Here is a 10036-nt window from a genome sequence, read left to right on the forward strand (position 1 = left end):
AGTACTGCTCCATCTGATCCATGTGATCCAAGAGGACTTGCATCACTTCCTGCAGGCTATCATCAGGATCATTCAAACTCCCCCTACTCTCCTCCAGGAAGTGCACATCACTGTACGAATGGCCATCTCTGCACCTTAATCTGTAGATCCAGAAAAAGGCAGAGTCTTACAGCTTTACAAAAGACTACTCTCGAATACATTGGTACCTGTATTTTATATTTAAAACATTCAACCAAAAGATCATAACAGAGGCATTTAAACTAGTAAACACTCACCCTACTGAATGTTTTACTTTTTACAATCCGCAACAGAGTAAGATTTACCTTTTAAGAGACTGAAACCCACTGAGCTGATCCCCGGCTGCGAGTCACAGACATACAGCATGGAAACAGACCCTTCAATCAAACTCGTCCATACCGACCAGATATCCGAACCTAATCTCGTCCTATTTGCCAGCACTTGGTCGATATCCCTCTAAACCCTTCCTATTCATATACCCATTCAGAAGCCTAATAAATGATGCAATTGTACCAGCCTTCACAACTCCCTCTGGCAGCTCATTCCATAAACGCACCACTGTCGCATGAAAAAGTTGCCCCTTAGGTCCCTTTTATATCTTTCCCCTCTCGCGCTAAATCTATGCCCCCTCGTTCTGGACTCCCCCACTCCAGTGAAAATACCTTGTCTATCTATCCGATCCATGCTCATGATTTTATAAATCTCGGAGATCACGCCTCAGCCTCTGACGCTCCAGGGAAAACAGCCCCAGCCTGTACAGCCTCTCCCTATATCTCAAACCCTCCAACCCTGGCAATATCCTTATAAATCTTCTGTGAACCTTTCTAGTTACACAACATCCTTCTGACAGGTGGAGAACAGAATTGCGCAGAATATTGCAAGAGTGGCCAAACCAATGTCCTGAACAGCCGCAACATGACCTCCCAACTCTCTTACTCAATACTCTGGCCAATAAAAGAAATCATACCAAACACCTTCACGATCCTATCTACCTGCGCCTCTACTTTCAAGGAGCTATGAACCTGCACAACAAGGTCTCTTTGTTCAGCAACACTCCCCAGGACCTGACCATGATGTGTATCAGTCCTGCTAAGCTTTGCTTTTCCAAAATAGAGCACCTCGCACTTATCTGAATTGAACTCCATCTGCCACTCCTCAGCCCATTTGCCCATCTGATCAAAATCCCATTGAAATCTGAGGTAACCTTCTTCACTGTCCACTACACCTCCAATTTTGATGCCATCTACAAACTTACTAACAATACCTCCTGTGTTCACATCCAAATCATTTATATAAATGATGAGAGGTAGTGGACCCAGCACCGATCCTTGTGGCATTCCACTAGTCACAGGCCTCCAGTCTGAAAAATAATCATCCATCACCACCACCCTCTGTCTTCTGCCTTTGAGCCAGATCTATATCCAAATGGCTACTTCCATGAGATCTAACCTTGCTAACCAGTCTCCCATGGGGAACCTTGTCGAATGCCTTACTGAAGTCCATATAGATCACATCTACTACTCTTCTCTCATCAATCCTCTTTGTTACTTCTTAAAAACCAGATCAAGTATGTGACACATGATTTCCCATGCAGAAAGTTATGCTGACTATCCCTAATCAGTCCGTGCTTTTCCAAATACACGCAAATCCTATCGCTCAGGGCTCCCTCCAACACCTAGTCTAGCACAGCGTCTGTAGTTCCCTGGCTTGTCCAAACCACCTTCGTTAAATAGTAGCACCATATTAACCAACCCGCAGTCTTCTGACACCTCAGCTGTGACTATCAATAATACAAAAATCTCAGCAAGAGGCCCAGAAATCACTTCCATCGCTTCCTACAGAATTTTTTGGATACACCTGATCAAAGCCTGGGGATTGATCCACCTTTATGCATTTCCAGACATCCAGAACTCTGCAGTATGGACATTTTTCAAGATGTAACCATTTATTTCCCCACATTTTACATCTCCCGTGTCCTTCTCCACAGTAAATACTGATGCAAAATATTGCATCTTGATAAAACAAACAAGGGCAGGACTTACACTAATTAAAAGTAAGGCTTTGAGTAGTGATATGGAACAAAGAGACCGAGGGGTTCAGGTTTTCTTAGTCTGTGTCACATGTAGACAGGGTGGTTAAGAAGGTGGTTAGCACACTTACCTTCATTGCTCAGACCTCTGAGTACCGGAGTTGGGAATTTAGGTTGAGGCTGTACAGGATGTTGGGGAGGCCTCTTCTGGAATACTGCGTCCAGTTCTGGTTGTGCTGTTATAGGAAGGATATTATTAAATCGGAGCGGATTCGGAAGAGACTAACCGGGATGTTGCTGTGAATGGAGGGATTGTGTCACAAGGAGAAGCTGGATAGGCTGGGATGCTTTTTCACTCAAGCGTAAGAGGTGGTGGGGGGGGGGGTGGAATTCAAGACCTGGGTGCATACAATTTGAAAATAGATGAGAAAGGTTTGAAAAACTAATTGGGGATTTGTTTTTACTTTTACATGTGTGAAGTGAACTCCCAGAAAAAGAGGCAGCTGTGAATACAATTACAATGTTTAAAAGACATTTAGACAAGTCCATAAATAGGAAATGTTTGGATGAATGTGGACCAAGCGGAGGCAGGTGCGATTAGATTAGTTGGGAATTATGGTCGACACGGACTGGTTTAACCACAGGGTCTGTTACTATGCTGTATCACTTCATGACTAATTCTCGCTATCTCTGTGAATTCCTCCATCCTCACAACTCCCCAGATCACGGTCACCTCATCCAGACTTAACTCTTCCTTATCTCTAGAAGTCCTCTCTAGCCTCAGAACCATCACTATCTCTGGTATCACAAACATGTCAATCTCTATAACATCCTCCAATCTCCTCCTGTCTCATCACCCTCACGATCTCTAATCTTGACAACCCCCACAAATCTGTCCTTCTCCACAGTAAACACTGATGCCCCTTGTTTAGTATCCCCCCAACAACCCCATCTCCTGTGTCTTCACACATAGGCTGCCTTGTTGATCTTTGAGGTGGCCTATTCTCTCTCTAGTGACCCATTTGCTCTTAATGTATTTCTAAAAACCCTTTCCCTATTCGCCAAAGCGGTGTCCTGTCCCCTTTTTGCCTTACTGATTTTACTCTTAAGTATACTCGTCTTGCCTTTATACTCGAAGGATGTTTGTGATTTGTTGGATTGGAATAAATGCAAAATATTACATCTTGGTAAAACAAACGAAGGCAGGACTTACACTGATTAAAAGTTGGGCCTCGGATAGTGATATGGAACAAAGAGACCGAGGGGTTCAGGTCTTTGAACTATGTGTCACATGCAGACAGGGTGGTTCAGAAGGGCTTTAGCACATTTGCCTTCATTGCTCAGATCTTTGAATATAGGAGTTGGGACGTTATGTTGAGGTATTACAGGATGTTGGTGAGGCCTCTTCTGGAATACTGTGCCCAGTTCTGGTTGTGCTGTTATAGGAAGGATATTATTAAATTGGAGCAGGTTCAGAAGAGATTTACCAGAATGGTGATGGGAACGGAGGGATTGAATTATAAACAGAGTCCTGATAGGCTGGGTCCCTTTTCACTGGAGCACACAGGAGGCTGAGGGGTGACCTGATTAGAGGTTTATAAAATCCTGAAGAGTTTCGGTGATGTGAACAGCAGGTGCCCTTTCCAGGAGGGGACGCAATTCAAGACTGGGGACATACTTTTTAACGTGAGAAAAGGAAGGGTTTAAAAAGAAGTTCCGGATTTATATTTTGTTTTTGCACAGAGAGTGGTTCACATGTGGAACAAACTTGCAGAGGACGTGATAGATGTGAATACAATTACAATTTCAGGGTGGCACTGTGGCTCAATGGTTCGTGCTGCTACCTCTCAGCGCCAGGGACACAGGCTCAATTCCTGTATTGGGTGACTGTCCATGTGGAGTTTGCATATTCCTCCCCATGACAGCGTGGGTTCCTCCAGGTGCTCCCGTTTCCTCCCACAATCCACAGATGTACAGGGTAGGTGAACTGGCCGTGCTCAATTGCCCATAGTGTTCAGGAATGATTGGGTTGAGTGAATTAGTCAGGGGTAAATGTAGAGCAAGAGGGTAGGGGAATGGGATTCTAATAGGAAAAAAAACATTTGGACCCGTATATCAATAGGGAATGCTCGGATGGACTTGGACCAAGTGGAGGCAGGTGCGATTAGTTCAGTTCGAATTTATGGTCGACACGGACTGGTTAGACCACAGGGTCTGTGTCGATGCTGTGTAACTTTATGACTCGTTATCTCTGTAAATTCCTCTATGTTTGGAACTCTCCCTATCAGTGCCACCTCATCCAGCCTTACAAATATTCCTCATCTCTATAATTCCACTCCAGCCTCAAAATCCAAAAACCTCTATCACAAATCTCTCTATCTCTGTAACATCCTCCATCCTCACAATCCTTTCCAACTTGCATCTCCTCCAGCTTCATTATCATCCCCATGTCTAATCCCCTCCAGTCTCTCAAAGCTCTGCTATATCTGCCTTTCGTTATTTCCAGCTTTCAGGATGCCCAATGTTTATTTCTCACTTGATGATGGCCCTTTCCAATTCCTGCGCTGAGCTTCTGAATTTCCTCTTAAAACTCTGCATCTCACGTTTCTCCCAAAAACATTGACCAATCACGTGCCATCTATTCTAGTATCACCTTTTCTGACCTGATGTCCAATGGAGCCTGTCATATTCCTATAATAAACATCTCAGCGGTCTACAAGACAGAAAAACGCTCTAGTGGTACATTGGGTCTGTGAGAAAGAAAACTTTCTTTCATACTGTTGAGGGCTGCACTGATGCAGGCAAGTGGAGAATGTTCCAACACGATCCTGATGCGTGCCTTATAGAGAGCAAACAGACACTGGGGAATCAGGGGTTTGGGAAAACTGAGATTGTTCTCCTTGTAGCAAAGGAAATTGAGGGGAGCTGAGAGACAAGTGCTTACAAAACATATACATCAGGATGTTAAACCTTACACTCATCAATTCATCATAAATGGATTCCTGGACACATATTGAAGATTTCGGGGAGATCGATTGACAGGACGGTTTGATTCAAAGGAGAATTTTTATGCAGAAAATGGAATTGAGCTGGAACAAAATACTCACACACAGTGCAAATATCCAGGTCCTGATGAATGGAGTAATTCAATCAGAGTTTGGCGTTACAATTACTGAGAATCCTATCTGAATATCCACCTGTAGTATCCTGTAATACAAGTTTATAAAATCTGTCACTGTCAGGTCAGGTTAGAAACTCACACCATCCCCTCCTCCTGGTCCAGGATGACTGTACACATCACCCCTTGTGGAGACCAGTAGTCAGCTCAGGGGGAAATCTGTGTGGGTTTCTATGAGTTTCCACCTTGGGACTTCATGTGACTGAACAGGGCAGATCTTTGACACATGGGAGAGAATGTTCCAAGAGTCAGTGAGATGCGGACAGCAGGATTTTCTTCCTTTTCTTTCCTTCCGTGCTGCCGCTGTGCCTCATCAATAAGACATGGAGGGTGAAAGTCTCATGCAGCTTGATGGGCAAGTTCTGACCAATGGGCAGCAAGATCTTCCCAATCCTTCCAAAGAGTCTCTCTGAAAAGACAGCAACTCAGCATGCTTCACACTGCCCGGTGCTCCCTGGAAAGGTTGAGAAGAATGAGGGGGGAATCTCCGAGAAAATGCAGACCAGTATACTTCCAAAAGGATTATAAACTGTTTACAGAGAGGGATTCGTTGGAGAAGTGGACACCAAGTTGGCAAATGGCGCATAACTTGGGATAATGTGAAGTTGTTCATTTTGGAGGAGTTAATAAAAGAACAGAGGACTATTTAAATGGTAGAAATGTAGAAACCTGCAACACAAAAGAGACCAGGAGGTAATTGTGCAGGAAACACAGAAAGCCAGCACACAGTTACAACAGGTCATCAGGAAGGGAGATGAAACGTTGTTCCTTGTTTGAAGGGATTTGCAGTATAAGAGTTTGGAGTATATACCTGAGAGCAACTTTATAAAGTGCGAGTGAGACTACATATGGAGTAATGAGAGACATTTTGGACCCTTTATATAAGGAAAGACATCACTTCATCGGAGGCATTTAGAGAAGATTGACTGGGATGATCCCTGGTTTGCAGGGACTCCCTTTTAAGAAAAGGCTGAAGAAGTTGGGACTCGACTCACTGGATTTGGGGGAGAATGAGAGGGGATCTTATTGAAACACATTGGCTTATTAAGGGGTATAAAAGGGTAAATACTGAGAGGATGTGTCCCATCATGAGGGAACCTGGAACCAGACTCTGGGGCAGTTGCAGAATCAAGGGTTCTGTTTTAGATTTGTCAACTTTAATGCAACACAGACATGGGTAAGGGGTTTCAGTAGCAATGGAGCTGGGGTGAGGTGGAGAAAAATAACATTTTAGAGATTGGAGTTCCTGGTGTTTGCGATTGTGTAGATGTCTGATCAGAAGGTCACCTTGGGGTCAGAATATGAGAGCAATATTGTGAAGTCCTGCCTCAGGCATTTCCCAGTAAGAGGGATGGGCTCAGCAATAAGGGAAAGGAATTTGTAATAGCAACTGAAGGCAATGGGTTTAACCATTGCAGTGTTTCATTGGAGGAAATTGCAGCCAATCGAGTGGTAAGCAGTTTGATGAATGAGTAACAGTGGAGCAATGGAGAGGGATGATAGGGAGAGAGAGCTGGGCATCGTCAGTGTACATGGGAAACCTAACACGGTGCTTTTGGGCGATGTTACCTCCTGGCAGTATGTAGGTGAGATACAGGAAGGAACAAAGATAGATCCTGGATGGACACCACATATGAGGAATCCAGAAAGGAAAGGGAGAGTGGAGATGGAGCAGGACCTTGACGTCAAACATTAGTTCTTAGCAGAATTGGAGAGAAGGACATAACCAGAAAAGACAGACAGAACAACGAACAATATTTGTGAATGGGTGAGGGGGAGTGATGAGGAGGGGCCCGACTCAAAACTGCTATTCCTACATCAGTGACATCACCCAACTCCACCCTAATCTCAGCTCATTTACTGAAATACTCGTGCATCCTTGTGTTATCTCCAGACTTCGTTCTCCAAACACACTCCTGGCCAGCCTCCCACATTCAAATTACATATAATCTCAAGAGTATCGAAAACCCTACTGCCCAAGTGCTCACTTGTACCAAAACTTGTTGATTCATCAAAAGGCTTCTATTTACAAGCAACAATTTAAAATTCTCTCACTTGATGTAATTCCTGGCTGTGAACATCCCTGTCTCCCTGCACCACACAACCTGTGAGACCTCGACAACTCATTTTCTTTCAGACTCCCAAAGATGCATTTATTCATTGCTTCACCGGTCTGGCTGTTTCGACAGTTGTCAAGGCAACACGGTCTGGAATTCACTTCCTGACCCTCTCAGACCTGCTTTTATTCTTTAAGGTATTCCTGAAAACCTGCTTATTTGGCAATACTTTTGATAACCTACCTAATATCCCCATCTGTGGCCTTATGTCAGAAATTCTCAATGTCTGTGAAATTATAAAAATGATAAAAATACAAACTGCTGTTGGTTTGCACACACATTGTCAACTCTTCACTGTCGCTGAATGAATAACCTATAACATCTCTTACCCAAGAACATTGTGGGAGCACCTTCACCACACGAACTGCAGCTGTACAAGGAAGTCAAACATCATCCTCTCCACAGGCAATCGGGCTTTGGCATTAATCACTGGTGTCTGTGGAGAGAGAAGCATTGTTGATATTTCAGGGAGGGCTAAATGCATTACAGGAAATGAGAATGTTGCAGAATATGATGGTCAGAAATGGAAGGAAAATGCACTCTTTTGTTGAAAAAAAAAAGAATTATTCACTGTCAAAGATACTGTGGAAAATTTAGTCCGTTTAGAGAGGAGCACATTGTCAGGGGTTGGGCAGCAGAGGAAAATTAACTAACAAAAGGTCTGTGAAAGTAACAGGAAAACACTAAACAAGTCAAACAGCCTGTGCCCAAAGACTTTAACTCCCCTTCCCGCTGCACCAAAGATATGCAGGTCCTGGGCCATCTCCACCGCCAAATCCCAGGCATCTGATGCCTGGACGAAGAACGCCTCATCTTCTGTGTTCAGATCCTCCAATCACATGGGATCAATGTGGATTTCACCAGTTTCCTCATTTCCACTCCACCCACCTTATCCCAGATCCAGCCTTCCAACTCGGCACTGCCCTTTTGACCTGTCCTACGTTTCCAACTTCCTTCCCACCAATCGGCTGCTGCCTGACCTGCTGTGCTTTTCTAGCATCACACTCTTTGACATTGAAAACATCCTGACTCTGACACTGTGTAAATCCTGCCCTATCACTCCCTGCCAAGGAAGGCTGCGCATGCGTCCCCCTACAGCTTGCCCCTCTCAAAGTTGGCAGCCACACACACGTGTCCCGTGGATCACTGCCCCCAATAAAGATGGCGGCGATCACTAACACCTTTCACCATTTGAAGCATTTTCCCGTTTGCCACAAACACGGGCCTGGGATTTTCAAATTTGTGTTTTCCCATGTGCACTAAGTTCTGTAAAACGTCTCAGCCCGTTCCATTAAAATTTCCTTCTCTTCCTGGTCAATATGTCTTTCCTTAACCATGTACTGCACCTTCACACATTTCCAATGCCTTGGTCACAACATCACAGTGCTGCCAGTGAAGGTTATCACGTGGTATCACTTCATTCCTGATGAAGGGCTTTTGCCCGAAACGTCGATTTCGCTGCTCCTTGGATGCTGCCGGAACTGCTGTGCTCTTTCAGCACCACTAATCCAGAAGCTTATCACATGGTTGAGTGTAGCCACGCCCCTCATTCACTCAGACCAACCGGCATTACCTTGTCTTCCAGCCCTGTCCCCATCCTCTTATTGGTCCTGCACTGAGATCAATCACCAGAGGCCCTTTGTGGCTGGAGCATGCTCAGTGCTTCCTGCTTTTGCTGCTGTTCATCAGGTACAAGAGAGAGTGTTCATTCCTGTTTCTCCTAATGTCAGACATTAACAACAACGAACTGCATTGTATGGAGCCTTTCACACTGACAAGTCTCCTGAAGTGCTTCACGAATGCTGGAAACATTGATTAAAGAGAACAACTTTAAGATACATCTTTGAGGAGTACTGAGGGGGTTGGGAAGGATATTGAAGAGGTTTTTAGATCAGACAAACCATCTAAAGAGCAACCCACCCAGACCCATTCCCCTACATCTAACACTACGGGCAATTTAGCGTGGCCATTTCACCTAACCTGTACATTTTTGGACTGTGGGAGGAAAGCGGAGCAGCCAGAGGAAACCCACGCAGACACTGGGAGAATGTGCAAACTCCACACAGACAGTTGCCGGAGGTGGGAATAGAACGCGGGTCTCTGGCACTGTGAGGCAGCAGTGTTAACCACTGTGCCACCGTGCCGCCAATCTGCAACTTTGTCCTCTGCAGCTCCAATCATGGAGTGATGTCTGTGGAGAACAGCTTACAATGGAGACAGTGAGTGGCTAACCATAGGTTAACAACCCAAGTCCTAGCCCCCCCCTACCCCACACACCAGGCCTTGTTCTCACAGCCTGCCATTACACACTACCTATGGTTAGCCACTAACAGTCTCCACTAACAGCGAGTCGCCCTCCCCAGCCAGATCGTTATCACTCCTTTATCCAACCCTTCTTCTCACTCTATTCCCACCTATCCTTTACTCCTTACATCCTCCCCTAAACCCTACCTGCTCATATAAACCAACATTTTTTCTCTCAGTATCAGTTCTGAGGAAGGGACACTGGATCTGAAACTTTAACTGATTTCTCTTCACAGATGCTGCCAGACCTGCTGAGCTTTTCCAGAACCTCCTGGTTGTTTTTTCTGATTTACATCTTCCGCAGTTCTTTTGGTTTTAATTTACCGGGAGTTTGTAATTCAGGTCCCACAGCCTCTGTCCCAGTCTCTGCTGTCTCTCCCAACCCCACCC

At 44.9% G+C, this 10036-nt stretch overlaps 1 long non-coding RNA gene across 2 annotated transcripts in view; it reads right to left on the reverse strand.

The window, feature by feature from the left end:
- The window catches only part of LOC140471840 (uncharacterized), a 41468-nt gene extending 33722 nt beyond the window's left edge, over window positions 1-7746 (reverse strand). For both annotated transcript variants that reach the window (XR_011957211.1, XR_011957210.1), the window contains exons 1-3: window positions 7672-7746; window positions 5155-5254; window positions 2179-2283 (exon numbers count right to left, since the gene is read on the reverse strand). This is a non-coding gene — a long non-coding RNA (uncharacterized lncRNA). The remainder of the gene's footprint in view (window positions 1-2178; window positions 2284-5154; window positions 5255-7671) is intronic.
- Between the last annotated feature and the right edge of the window lie 2290 nt (window positions 7747-10036).

This window comes from Chiloscyllium punctatum, unplaced genomic scaffold, assembly GCF_047496795.1.
Source record: "Chiloscyllium punctatum isolate Juve2018m unplaced genomic scaffold, sChiPun1.3 scaffold_159, whole genome shotgun sequence".
NCBI lineage: Eukaryota > Metazoa > Chordata > Chondrichthyes > Orectolobiformes > Hemiscylliidae > Chiloscyllium > Chiloscyllium punctatum.